Genomic DNA, 15,120 nt, shown 5'->3' with positions numbered 1-15,120 from the left:
GAAGGGCTTGAATTGGAGCTAGGATGTTTTGTGGACAATCCGAGGCTTTTAGTTTCTGCCACAAGCGAGGTCTCTCCATGCGATCGAACGCTTGCGTGAAGTCTATGAAGGCTGCGAACAGGCGTTGGTTGTTTTGTAGGGCTTTACTTTTTAGGATGCTTCAAACTAAGATGTTACAGGTGGTACCTGCATTTTTTTTTAAGCCAGCTTGTAGTTCGTCATTGCACTGAGTGTGTGTTGCCCATGTTTGGAATCTTTTCAGTAGTAATGTGGCATATACCTTGCCCATGACGTCCAATAAAGCTATTGGGCGAAAGTTCACAGGATCCGTGAGGTTGCCCTTTTTATAAATTGGTATGATAGTGGCTTTGGTCCATGATGTTGGTATGGATCTTGTTTGCGCACATCGCCGAAAGATGACACACAAGAAGTCTGCCCACTCATTTGGGGGAGTCTTGAGTTTGACGTTGGTAATGCCATCTGGGCCTGGTGCTCTTGAGTTTTTTTTTAGTTTTTTATTATGTCTAGAATATCCTCTCTGTTTTCCAGATTGGCCGAATTTGTGGTGTCTTGTTGTTGGTCGTTGGTGACTTTGCTTGTGGCTGCTTTCAAAACGGCTGCAAAATGGTTTTCCCAGGTCAGTTGGTTGATGTTATTCATTATTTGGTTTTTCAAGGAATTGTCCGTGGCTCTTAAAAGGGACCAGAAATCTCTGTTGTTGTTTGTGACAAGCGCTTTAGTATTCTGTTCGGCATTTGACTGATAAAGTTTGTGTCTGTGAAATCTCACCCAGGTTTTGTAGTCTGATTTCAAGCTTCTGATTGCTGCTTTATGAGCCTCTTTCGTTGGATGTAATTTTTTTGCTAAATGCAACACTCGTCTGTATTCACGTCTTTTGTCGACTAGTTCTTTATTGTATATATGGTTTGTGTTGAATTTTGTAGTTTTTGGATTTTTTTTGGTCGCATGTGCGGGATCAGCAGAGGTTGGTAATCAATTGCACTGCTTGTTTCTAGTTGCACTGATATTATGTATTTTGACATCACGTCTTTGATAGCCGCGGCACTTCATTTTAGCCGAGTGACTTGAGCGTTCGGCTCAATTTGTAGGTTTGAGTGGATATTTCTGCTGTTTGGTAGTTGCCAGGCTGTCTCTAGCAAGTTGTGATCGCTAGTTGAGGTACGCCGCACGTTGAATGACTTTGTAATGCGTGGAAGCGGCTGGGAGATGAAAATATAGTCAATCGTTGAGGTGGAGTTTGCTCGCTCCCAGGTTGGAATTCTATTCATTTTTGGGAATGCGTCGTTCAGGTTGTGAAGCCCATGTGAGTCTGTGATGTTGAGCCATTCTTTGCCTCGTTGTTCTGCGGCGACGTTTGAAATTGTCGCTCGATCTTTTTTTGCTGGTTTGCAGATTGCATTTAGATCTCCGTATACAAGTATGGTTGTCACTAGATGTTCTGTTGTGGCTGTGTTAATTGTTTGCTCACACAGAGCGATACACTTTTTTGCTGTTATGGCTGCTAGATTCCAAGAAATAGAAAATCTATGACAACCAAATCTCCAAAGATGCCAACACTCTAAAAGAACTGTTTAACATCATAAACGAAATCAGAAACCCCCCTGGCTGCGAAACACACCCATGCCCTCACTGAAACTGTGCAACAACTGTGCAGATCGCTTAAAGAACACAATTAGCACCATCCACCAAATCATACAAAGCAGACCAATCTACCACAACACCCAACAGACCTAGCCAGCCGAGGATCATCAGAACAAACTACAAAACTTTCCCCAAATATCAGCTGAGACATTCGTCAAGCAGTTAAGAAACAGCAACAAAGCCGACTTCCCCATGGATCCCTGCCCCCCAGACATACACAAATCAAAACTCACGTAAGGAGCACCCATGGAACACCACAGAAACCTTTTCAACCAATCAATATGAACAGGGAAATTACAGCGATCATTCAAATCGGCATACAGCAAGCCGCTCCTCAAAGACACAGTAGGCAGCGTGGAAGACCTCAACAACTACAGTCCCATCTCAAACATCCCCTATCCAGCAAAATTGTTTGAAACCTATGTATATAGAAGAATACAAGATAACATAGAAGAACAACTTCTGCTGGACCAGGCACATGTAGTCTTCAGACTGATGAGAGGAACACAAACAGCACTGCTCTCAATATGGGACGACCTGAATGCTAATGTAGACTCAGACACAAGCACAGCTCTAATACTCATGGATCTCTCAGCAGCATTTGACATAATCAACCATGACATCCTCATAATCTTCCTAACAGATGGAACAGAAACCGTCTGGATCAAACCCTTCAAATCCACGCCAAGGGAATCCACCTGTGGAGTACCACAAGGATCTTCCCTATCTCTGCTGCTCTTCCACATATACCTGGCTCCACTAATCAATCTCATTAAAAGACAAGGCCTCACATGCTACAACTACGCTGATGACACACAGATCATCTGAAATGTACAAAACACATGCAAAGAAAAAACAAACCTGCAAGAATGCCTACAAGAACTCTACAGTTGGATGAACACAAACAACCTCAAATTCAACCTTGACAAAACAGAAATAATGGTTATATGGATATACAGCCACTACATCCCATGGCCAACAGAACTAGGAACAGCACCAAAACCATCAACAACAGTAAAGAACCTCATAGTCCTGATGGACAACTAACACTTGAGCCACAAGTAAATGCTATAATCAAGAAATGCTTCTTCCTCCTGCACTCCATAAAAAGGATTCTATTGTTCCTCTCCTTAACCCACAAAACACTCACCATCATCACACTCATAATGTCCAGAGTAGACTACGCCAACAGCCTATACTTCGGAATGCCAGAACTCCTATTAAAGAAACGTTAGCGTATCCAAACCTTCATGAAGAGAACACATTAACCTAGCACTGAAATTACTACACTGGCTACCGGTAAAACAGTGAGTAAGGTTCAAAACAATGCGCATAACGCACAGAGAAATCCACGGCCGAGGAGCAGAGTTCCAAAAGAAGAAAATAACCATCTACCATCCAGCAAGACCACTCAGATCAAGCTACGACATTCGCCTAGAACCAAAACCATACAATAAAAGAAAATTCGGAGGAGCATCTTTTTCACACCTGGCTCCCAAAACATAGAATTCGTTCCAAAAAACATATGCAATACAAGGGATCATCTGGAATTCAGAAAAAGACTACAAACTTGGTTCTTCACCCCAGAATCAGAAGGGAACGAGTAGGAATCATGCATTCTGGCAGAAACAGGAAGCCCCGGGAGGGACCTACAATCCATTGCCTAACCATCCGCAACTGGTGGGCAAAGGGAGGACTTTGTGGACCTCTCATGCACACACACTGCCAAGTTTACAGAGGAATACCACAGTAGGCAGGGACCCCCGCCGCCCCACTAGAAGTCAAGGGAGAAACCCATATCCTTCCTAATGTAACCATCTCTAACCCTAGGGTGGGGGGTGCACCTCCACAACCCATGTCCACATACCACTAGACATGTGCAGAGGCTAATTCCCACACACCTGCTGACTAGGATGCCAAACAATATCAAAGCACACAGGATGATCATAGATGCAGACCAAAGAAACCAAAGCAAAGAGGTAAAAGAGGTAAGAAAAAATAAACCCTGCTAACCCAATACTAAAACCTAATTTTTCTGCAAACTCTTCTCCTACAGAAACTCAGATGACCACATCTCTGCACAGCAAACTGCACATACTTCACCACACTGCAATAACATACAAACAACACAAACCCATGCCCAAAAGCACTTGTGTACGAGCACGATACAAATATAATACAACATAATATCATATCACTCAGACTCGAAAATTGCTCCTAAGCACAGCGAACAGTGCACACCGAACTAAAGCTGCCAACGGAACATCAAATCTCACTTTCCTATTCCCACTGCACCCTACTAACTGCTCTCACAACCTCCTTGTTTCATACCGTCCTTTTTCAGAACTGCCAGAGCGCCAGGGGACCACTCTGGTGGTGGTAGTTGGCGCTACAAGCAACCTTTAACATTAACATTAACAGTGCAAGGTGATTGGTGGAAAAGAATGGAGGGAGGGATGTTTGTTTTCCTTTGGAGGTATCCATTCTCAATGAGGTGCAGATCGAAATGAAACCTTAGGAAAGCCAATTTGCCCAGCCACAACAACTGAGCTATATAATTCAGCTGGCCCAAAGCCTAGAGCATCTAGCACTTATGAATGCCAACATGTGTGCTATGTTTTAAAATAAGTACGTTTTCATTTTGGAAATAAATTCAGTCGATTTATATTTCCAATGAGATGGGATCTGAGTTTCCTTTCGGAGTGCATCTGCTATGCTCTATTACGTCTCATCTATTAATGCTTAAATGCAATAACGATACATACCGTTTTCTGCCAAGGTCATTTAAAAGTGATAGGGCAGAACCTTTCCATTTTCTTAATCACTTACAATTCTAATTTCACAGTACATCAGTCCTTTCCTTTTGTTCATAACCCTTCACATTCTATTCTATAGTCACCCTGCAGAAACATCCATTCACTTTGCGCTCAGAAATAAAAAATGACACCAGCAATTTCAGCAGCTTCAGGGAAATGCAACATTTTACACTCGACGATTTCAAATATTTATCAGAGAATTTCCCAAGGCGGCAGGCCTCCGAGGCACTTCTATCTAAGCCACTCATCGCAGATAGTCTGCCTTCATCAGGCTGGCAACCTTCTCAGTGTGTTGGCTAAGTCAGTGCTTCTTGCGATCTCCCCTTCTTTGCTCATAGCATCTGTTTATGCCATACCTTGCAGAGTCACGTGACCATGAGAAGTGCTGAAACAACACTTGCTGTGTGTTTATTTATGCATGGGTTTTCTAAAAAGACTCTTTTTTAATGCCTGTGTCAACCGACATCTGTACCCTACACCAGGGTTCCCTGCATTTCCCACGGAAACCTGGGAGTAAACCATGTACTATACACAAATCCCATGTGGGCTAATCAACTAGTGTTTACTAATTATACATGTTTCTATTACTTTTTTCTCCTGCATACATACTCTCGATAAATACATTTACGAGGTAATATGACAATAATCAAACGTAAACTTTTTCCCACACTGTTTAGAATCCCATGGCTTTACTTCCCATGGAAGCAAGGAGCCATCAGGCGAAGGACCACCACTAAGGGTTCTGTCCCCTGTCTAGCCCTGTTAGGCCACGGAAGGCTGACCCGAGCAGCAGCATTGTGCCTACCCTAGGTACGTCTCTACCCACCTTTACGGTTTGTCTATAAAACAAAAACAATTCTTCCTGTCTGCCACACTCGAATAACACCCCCCTCCTTCCTCCCTCCCTGTGCCTCTTCTCATGCCCTCACCTTATCTGCAAAACTCCACCATTGCCCTTAGATCCTGCTGCATAGAGGTTACCGGCTCGCCCCAGCCTGAGGCCCTCTGCACCTTGTCTCGACGAAAGCAGGCACTGCCGGCGTGCTACACAGACACCGTGGGCATATGTACTTTGTTCCAGCCCCAAAATACCACCCCAGTACGTGCACAACTGCTACCAAGTGCGCTGAAGACCCCCACTCGCCAATCTCTCCTGCATCCTACCTTCAGGAATGATATGATATGATATGATATGGCATTTGTAACGCGCCTATACACAAGTGAATCACAAGCCCACACCCCTTGACATGCTCATGAAAACGAACAGTGCAGTGTTTCTCTCCCGTTGCCCAATCCCTACACGCCCGCACGAGCACCTGACTCTTTAAAGGCACTGTACCCTCTGCTCTCACTACCTAGACCTAATTACACTGCAACCCCTTGCACCGTGACCTCTAAGAGCCTGGTAGGGAAATCAATGTCACTGGCAAACATCTCTGTCATCGCAAGAATGCCCACTAGCCCTATCTCTGGCAGAGATACTGCCAGCACTGGCCAATCCACCTCACGGAGGAACCCCTAATCCACAGAACACGCTGACATTATGCAAACACCACACTCCAGTAACAGCCCCACTTCTAAGGGGCATCCACCATCTAGCAGTATCACCCAATTTTGTCTCTGATACGGCCTTGGTAAATGAAATATACCTCATCATTCAGGCATGGATGGCCACTCATGGCCTCTGCCTGAATGATGACAAAACCGAAATCCTGCTCCTCGGTTCTGCTGCCAACCTAAAGAAACTCAGCCCCAACTACTCTGCATTAAACATTGACAGCAATATAATGACTGTAGCCAAAGTAGTGAAAACATTAGGCTTTCACCTTGACTCCACCCTGATGTTGCAGAAACAGGTAAATGCCTGAGCATATTCCACCTCCTATACTTGCTAGCTTATTAGGGCATGCCAAACTTTCCTAACAGAAGCAAGCTGTATCATCCTCGCCAACGCCTTAATACTCTCCAGTCTTGACTACTGCAATGCACTGTATTTGGGAGCCAACAAATACATCATTGACAAACTAACCATTAATTACTTAGGTCACTGGACACCATCCTGACCCTAACCTTCTATGTTTGTAAACATGTATATTCTCCCTCTAAATGTGTTCATTTATTTACTTGTAAATGCTTTTTCATGTACCTTTGCGCCTTACTTTGTAACTAAGCTTAAGTATCCATTTATTCTGTTCTCTGTTGCGCCCAGCTGCCTTCTTGTTCAGTGCACCATACAAATTAATAAACAAACAAACAAACCCAGTAAACCCTGAAACCCAACACCCAACTTGTTAGTTCCTCACCTGTTATACCTAAAGAAGCACTAATCAATGCCAGATCACTTCAAGCCCATGCACTCAATATCTCAGTCCTCATCACCTCCAATGACCTAGAGTTGCTTGCCATCACAGAAACATGGCTGCGTACTGCCTCTGGCCCAGCCTTAACACTAGCGACCCCCCCCACTTACACCATTTACAGGAAAGACAGAGTGGACACCAGATGCGGAGGGGTGGGCCCTCATTGCTAGAGACAGCCTCCCCATAAGGGGAATTATGAACAACTCTTTCCCCACTGGCAAACTACTCTCCACTAAACTAACCTTGACGCACTCTGAGACCATAACCCTCTATCTGATTTATCACGCCCCAGTCCCACCCCTCTAATTTGAAGAGGCTATTACGCAACTCCTGTCAGCCTCCTCCAAGGTCTTGGTTATGGGAGACATCAACATGGTACTTTCAGACCCAACAGACACTAATGCCCTATCCCTCTCCAAGCACTAGGCTTCAAACAAAGGATACTCAATACCATACCCTCTAAAGGTCACACCTTAAACTGGTGAATGTAACGCTCACCTGATATCCACGGGGATGCCACCCAGCCTGATTGGGCCACTCGTGATCTCGAACCCCTACCTTGGACTCTGCTCGACCAAGGATTGGGCCTGAAATACAGGAATTTCAAATTTAACTTTACTGTCTCTTGTTGCTTGACTCCCACCTCCCTTGAGGACCACCCCTTCCCCTTTGTCCTCTCCTCACCGTTTTCTTGTATTGTGCGCTCTCCATCCTGTTTCTCGGTGCAGGGGTGCATTGTTGATGTGGGCGCGGCGCAAACTAGTTGCTTTGCTGGTGCGGGCCTTATGAGTCTGGACTTGCTGTAACTCCAGTCCGACAAGGTAGGTTTGTTGGATTTAATCAACTGTCCTTTTCTTTTCTCTTGCCCCTAATAATGACTCTTCTTCTCTCTTTAGGTGCTGAAAGGGGTCGTTGATGGTGGCGTGCCGCTTGGAGGGGCCGGGCACGAAGCAGTGAGTGAAAGCGCAATGCGCGGCGCTATTCGCCTTTTTCTTGTGATGATCTATGTCTCCCTTTTCCCTTGCAGGCCGCTGCGATGTCCCAGAATGGCTGCGGGCTGAGAGAGTAATTTGCGGTGAGTAAAGCGTAATGCGCGGCGCCTTCTTGTCTTTTTATGTGCTAACCTGTGTCTTTTCTCCTTTGTAATTCGATGGTATGCTCCGGAACGAATGTGACCATGAGCAGCTCGAGTCAAGGTAAGCTTGTGATTATTATTGCTGTTTTCGGAATCGGAATATGAGAACGCTTACTAATGTCTTTTTCCTTTGTTCTCTTCTTCCCAGGATGCGGTGTCCCGCAATTGGAGATGGCGCCGCCGAGATGCTGTTCTCTGGACCAGAGGGGTGATGTATGGAAGCAGGATTCTACTCAAGGTAAGTGTTGTGCTAAAGTTGTTCTTGTTCTTTCAGGTACGCGGTTCTAGGAAGGCAGACGAGGATCTCAGGAGACCGATCTGAGCATGGTGAGTGTCACGCTGCAGGCGCAGAGTAACGTGAAGCGTGTTTCTCTGCCCAGGCATGTTTTATATAGCCTTCAGTTATCCCAGGTCTCCCTAGGCTTAACCACACCCAAAAAGCTAGACCACATAGCACACTTCATAGAACTGAGCTATGTGGGGGCATCCATATTGCACCAAAGTCCATTACCAAGTCCAGTTCTCAAGTCTTTCCTCTGAACATATATGAGCTTGGCACCAAAGGTGCCAGGACTGACTCCAAGAGGGACCCAGATGAGATGGGGAGGCCTTTAAGGCCAATATGGAGGATCGTAGCCTGGCTCTAGGGTTTTGGGACAGGGATCATGACAGTGACAGACCTGAACTTGTGTTCAGGCGCATTATACATTATATATCATATCATATCATATCATATCAACTGTACCCTTAGTATAACCTTCAACTTGCCCTTCCCACCGTCTGCCCTTAATATCATTTCCTTTAACCTACCAGCACCCAACCCACCTCCTAGATCATTGAAAACCTTGCCCCTACATTAATGAGTAGCTCCCGCAATGTATCCACCATGAACATCCTACCCCTGCTCGACATACTCACCTCCTCACAACCTTTATCCAAGGACCCTGCCACCCTGGTTGATATTTACAATCAATCCCTCAGCCAAGCCATCAATGTGATGGCACCCCTTACTGAATGGAAAGCCAAATTTAGCATACACACTAACTCCTGGTTCTCCCTCAATCTCAAAACACTTTGTGCTAAAAAGGAGTAGCAGAAGTCAATTGGAAAAAGTCTACATCAGAACCCAATACAGATAGATTTAGCTCTAGCAGCTAATGCCTAGAAACATGAAATCCTTCAAGCTTAATGCTCCATGTATAAAAACAGAATTGCCAATGCCAGCTCAAGCTCCCATGAGCTCTTCTCTATACTGCGTGAGATTGAAACCCTGGCACCCCATCCAGATGCACTAAAGACTGTTCTTGGTGCCTTAACATCCAAAATGCATTGATCGACAAAATCATCATGCTCCAGAAAACGATCAGCTAAATAAACTCCATCCTGCCAAAGTTAACATCGCTGCACCTGAGAAACCACCCACAGCTGACTCGCCCAAACTATTCTGCTTCAAATCAGTCTCCACAAAAGAGATAATTGAAATCAGTAAAGCGCTTAAACCCTCTAGATGTCAAGGAGACATCTGCCCTGCGACAGTCATAAAGGACTGAGCTGCTGCGCATACCCCATTAATCTCCAGCCTCATCAACAAATCGTTTGCTTCATATTCTGTGCGCTCCAACCTAAAAGTGCTTGGGTCCTCCATTTGCAACAAAAAAATACTCTAGGCCCAGACATCCTGTTCAGCTATTGCTCCATCATGACGGTCTCGTTCCTCCTTAAAATACAGGGTGGGACTGCGTGCCTACAAATCCAATCTCATCTGGAATCTAATAACCTTTGGGGCCTGTGCCAATCAGGATCTCGTCCTGACCATGGTACAGAAACTGCTCTTTTAGACTTGAAAAATCAATTGGATGATATTAAAGATTCAGGCAATGCTGCCCTCCTCCTCCTCCTGGATCTGATGGTGTCCTTTGACTTAGTAGACTACCAAATCCTGTGCCAAAATCTAACAACCACAGCTCACTTCTCTGCAGAAGCAACATCTTGGATTTCATCCTTCCTTTCTAACAGAACTATGAGGTTCTTCTCAGAATCTTCCGCAGCACCCCACGCCCCTATCACGTGAGGATTATTGCAAGGCTCCTGTGTATCACCCACACTGTACAATATTTTCACTAAGCCAATTTCAACCTCCTTGATGACCTAAGCATTTCCCGTACTAACTATGCTGAGGACTGTAAGGATATATATGGGGTTTTATTGCCATGCAACATGCAGCAGGGAAGTGCAGCCATATGTAAGGATATGTGGGGTTGTATTGCCAACATGCAACAACCTGCATGTAAAGGCAGCCAGGCCCAGGTTGAAACTGCAGGCATTATTTCAGTAACAGCCAGCAGGCAAAGTTGTCAGAACACATAAAAAACATAGTGTGCTGCCAGGTGCACAATTTATATTGTATGTTTCATGTGTGAAAACTGCATTAGAATACATAACTGATTAACTTTGTACTAACCTTACTGAAGTACTAATTTCAACTTCTCTTACATTATAATGCAGTCTTCTATGCACAATGAAATACAGTCCATGTTTTTGGTGCACTGTTTGAAATTATTTTTTTCCATGAGGAAGTGCACACTAGTGTTTTCTCCATCTTGCGGAGAACAGAAATATGTAAAATGCAGGGGAAAATGAAACAGTTACTTTGAACATGAAGTCTTCATTGCCTTGAAAAACAAAGGCTGGCACAGGGCACATTCTTTTTATTATGATTGGTAGGGATTGTAGGTGGATAAGCCACATCAATAGGGGGCTGAATTAGAGTTTTCTTAAGGAATGAAGAAAAGGGAGTTGGCAGTTTGTGCTAGGACCAGGAGACAGACGGTGCTATATCTGCTGAACTGCATGTGGATTGAGCGCTGGTTACAAATCTAATCAGACGGCTGCTCCCCACACATACGAGTTTCGCACAAAGTCTTGGTCTGTGAAGACAGCGAGGTCATGCAGGGACTTCAGATTCACTGGCCTTGGTAAGATTAGTTGCAAGTGATGAAAAAATAGAATGGTGTACGTGTGTTGCTAGAATTTATTGGCAGTGCAGAGAGGTTAGAAAAAATGGTATGTTTATTTTTCTCTCTATGTTCAAAGTGTGAGAACATAAATTCATGTTTGCAAAATACCTGCATGTTTCTGCTGTTCTTTTATATCTTGCAGGTGATGCTGTAAATATGATGTGGTAAGATATTTTGCGGTTTGTAACTGTCATGTAATACAAAGTGCAGATAACAAAAACTGAGACGTTGGTGTCATTCGTGCATCTGTGAATCATTTATATATTTATGAAGTGCAGAGGTGATGTTTATATCAGTGCAGCAGTGCATTTACCAATGTATCGCTGTAGTTAAAATAGCAAACAAGAGCAAGTAAGTAAATATCTACAAGGTAGGAGGGTCTGTGTGTAAGTGTAATGAGTGATTCCTTCCTTGCATGTGGAGGGGAAGGAGTGCCAAACTAGGCACATAGATTACTGGATGTACATAAGCCAGTAATACCGGCAACAAACAATTGGTGGTGCTATGAATAAACTCATTGGGTTCTCTGAAGTGTCATAAGTCTGGGGGCTCTCTACAGGCGACTAAAAGACATTCTAATAGAAAGGAAAGGTTTGTTTTATGATGGGGTTGTAGTACAAAAAGTAAACCATGCTCACCACTATACCACAGGAATAAGATAATTCTGAAAATACCACAAAGTAAGATACCACTAGAATTACCACCAATACAAGCTAACAATATATAGTCAGCAAAATAGAGTGATACCAAACCCACTCTAAATGGAAGGCCAGTTTACTGCCAATTTACCACCAACATTTTTACGGTAAGAAAAATACTGCCAAATCCCATATTTACCCCAATAAGAAAAAATCTCTTACAGATATGGTGCATTGGCCGGGAAATAGACTGTCGAGCATCTACTGGCCGTGGCAAGTGAGTTCCACACTACAATACGTGCATTAAAGGAACTCATTTTGTGAGAGCAGTGTGACACTGAAAGTGAATCTCAAAATGTCTCATATTGATGCCACATTCCCAGAGTTGTTGAAATATCTGGAGGCAGAATTATATGCACATGGAACTTGATCATCAAATAATGCCACAGAGTGGCATGACCGTATCTATGGGGAAGTTCAGAAAAGAACCATTGGACAACATTTTTGAAGAAGGTAGCATAATTTAGGTCTGTCTTCTGAGATTATTAAATGCCGCTGACAAACTTGCAGAGAAAGATTATCTGATACAGCTATGTGCCAAAACATGGTTCATTTTAAATAGGTCCCTGCGAATGCAAGAAAATGATGGCAAGCTAATTAGCATACTAAAAGTTGAATTAGATGGAGCTAGTGAAAAGGAGAAAAAGTTAAGAGCAGAACTGGAGGTATGTCAAAAGGACATGCAGTCAAAGTGTAAATAATTCAACACTCAATTTTCTCAAAGGAAAAAACAATTTGAAGATAGTGAGCAAGAATTAAAACACTTGAAAAGATTTTTAGGTCACATTAGACAAGATAAAGACTAGGCTATTTTGGAAATACAAATTTTACAAAAAGAAAATTTAGAGAAAGAAAGTGCGCTTCAGAATGTTGAACAAGAGATAGCTAAAATGTTTCAAGAAAGAGACAAGCGAGACAAAGAGTTTAATGAATGTCAAATGCAAATGAGTGATATGCAAAATGTGATTAATAAGACAGGTGATGAAAACAATTACTTACGTAAGGAGGCAGATCGACTCCTTAAAAAGTGCAAGGATTTGGAACCGCAGATATGCAATTTCAGGTCCCAAGACAGGCGACAGGGCACCTCATTCAATGGGATTGAGGTGAATTCCATTTCTACATGGGGAGATAGTGCCCCAGTGGCTGTGCCGGTATCTGAGCTTGATTGCAGTGCCTTAGGGGGGTTTCACACACCCATTGGGGGTTGCAACCAATCCCATACACATGAGACAAGGATTGAACCACAAAGTAGTACAATCCCAAACATAGTGCCAAGTTGTCCTATCAAGATAATGAAATCAATCAAGTCCCTGATCAAACCATCAAAAAAGGAGGGGAGTGCTGTATAGAGGACCACTTAGAAGCGGTGCACAATATATTTAAAGCCCTCCACATACCTAAGGAACAATATAGACAAGACTTTCAATTAACTCTGGATGCTCCCACAGCGAGCATCATCAGGGGATTAAATGAACAGCAGAACATGTGATGGGCAGAATTTGAAAAAGAGATTAGGTGCCATTTTTCTCCATTCCAGTTATTACAGGAGGCGAAAAAAAGTTGCATACACGATTACAGCTGGGCCAAATGCGTCCCCTCGCCAATTTCTTCAAGACTTAAAAAGAGCTTTTTCTCATTTTGATATATCTTTTGCTCCCAATTCCAATGAGTTTAAAACTGCCTATTTTTATAGTTTGCAAAAAGACATTATATCACAGTTAGTCCGCAAATTTGACCGTGAGAAGTCCCTTGAATGGATTGCGCACCAAAGTACAAAACTATATGAAGTGCTCTACCGTCAGGGTACAGAGATTGATAAAATGATCAGATCAAAATCTAAAGAATCCCCGGCAACAGTAATGGAGGTCAGGTCAGCTAAAATGGCACTTGAGTCCCCTCAAAGTCTGGGCAAAAATAATGTGACCCCCGAACACAGTGGTACTCCACAGAGGTTGCTGCCCTCTGCACCGATGTTTCAGTCACATGATCCTAGCAATAGGGAGAGTTAGATTAGCCCAAGGTACTTAGTAGACAGGCCCCGGGCAGGATATCGGCCTGTTATGTCAAGTATGAACAATAATCAGAGACAAAATCAAGATCAAAGAAGTAATAGTCCCTACCAGAAATTGGGGACACAGAGCAGATTTGACCCCAACACAATGATATATGGTAATCAGGACAGTATGTGGATCGATTTACAGAAAATGGGAATCAGCATAGGGGACAGTACTCACAAAATGAAGAGACAGGACATGAGAAAGAATATGAATTATGCTCCATGTCAATACAATCAATCACCGCCACTAGGGGATTACAACCAAAGAATAGGTACACCCCGCTCCCCATCCCACATGAATCAAGAGTTCAGAAACAACTCAAAAATCATCACTCTCCTGAAAGATACCAGAATAGATTTAACTAGGGGGAGAATAACCAATATCGGCATAAGCCGCAGAGTGAAGATTCTGGAGAGATGGAAAGATTCCAGTGTTTCGAGGCCCAAGTAAAAATGTTGGCTAAACAAATAGGAACACTCTGTACAGCTCAAAAACAGTCATCAAATGAAGGGGCGGAAGGTCATAGAAGCGACCTGGTGGCTTCTGATAATAAGTTACTAAATATTCATGACACCTGCAATGATAAAAAGACAGATTTCCCTGATCCGGTTTTGCATAATGATTCTGAGCTGTTTAATAATTTAAAAACGAAAATACATGCAAATGAACATGAGGCAGACATGGTAGATACATCTAAAAAAGAAGTTTTGTTTAACCTGGAGTTGAATTAAACATTGGAAATGTGTACAAATGAAAAAGGAAAACGAGGAGAACATGAAATTCCAAAGGAATAAAGAGACAGATTTAAGAAAGACAACTCATGCACAGGTAAAATAATTGATGAGGGAGTAGATGTGGATGTTAGAACACTCTCCCTAGACAATCAAGAGGCTAATAAAATACAGGCAGGTAGTATAAGTACTCAAAAGGGTACAGATCAGTCACCTGAAGAGTTATTTAAGCCACAGGTTTTTGAAGAAATTAAAAAGACTGGTATCATGCCAAATACCCACAAATGCCAAATGACAAATTATCAGGTGATGTTTAAACGCATACATATTCAGTTGGAGAATTGAAGATGATCCCCGGATGGAAGGGCGAACAGTGGCCACACTCCAAATGACCTCTGAATATTGGGAGATGGATAAGGATCAAATACAAATGGACAAAAAGGAGGAAGAAATGTCCTTTCATTTACCGATGTGCTTAGCCAAGAGTAAGAAGGGTCTGAGAAAAGGAAATCCTGAAATCAGTAAGAATTTGCACTTTTTGTGTGTAATGGAGGAAGTTGAAGACAGGTATTATGCTCCCATTACTGTGGAAGAGAAGTGCAATACATTTGCAATGATTGACACGGGTGCACAGGCCACAA

The sequence above is a fragment of the Ambystoma mexicanum genome, chromosome 7q, assembly GCF_040938575.1.
Source record: "Ambystoma mexicanum isolate Mex_15411 chromosome 7q, UKY_AmexF1_1, whole genome shotgun sequence".
Classification (NCBI taxonomy): Eukaryota; Metazoa; Chordata; class Amphibia; order Caudata; family Ambystomatidae; genus Ambystoma; species Ambystoma mexicanum.
Note: the sequence above shows the minus strand (reverse complement) of the source record.